The sequence below is a fragment of the Mytilus galloprovincialis genome, chromosome 5, assembly GCF_965363235.1.
Source record: "Mytilus galloprovincialis chromosome 5, xbMytGall1.hap1.1, whole genome shotgun sequence".
NCBI lineage: Eukaryota > Metazoa > Mollusca > Bivalvia > Mytilida > Mytilidae > Mytilus > Mytilus galloprovincialis.
The window spans coordinates 59,302,353-59,302,779 of record NC_134842.1 but is presented as its reverse complement, the minus strand read 5'-3'; positions in this window follow the sequence as shown (position 1 = coordinate 59,302,779).

Genomic DNA, 427 nt, shown 5'->3' with positions numbered 1-427 from the left:
ATTGAGCACGTGTTTAACATGTAAATTCAGATAATAGTTTATTTTAAGGACATCCATGCGTACTGTGATCACCGGATTTTTACGAGATTGGTTACACTGAGGTAACTTTGCATACGGAAAATATGTCGGGAATTGCTTCCTGGGAGGAAGCAATTCAAATAAAGTAAACTTCTTCTAAAAATGAATAAATTAAAGAATTTTCTTCAGAAAAAAGTATATGTACATAAGTTTTACAATGAAAACTATCCATTGAGTTATAACGTATGCATTATTTTTTTTGATTTGATGTTTCTTATGACTTTAAACGTTTGATAAATGTAAGTCGATCTAAAATTTCATTCATTAGTCGATGACTCTTTTTCCAAGCACTTACAATTGGATCAATTGACATAAAATAAAAATCATATTGACAAAAATTAAAAACATG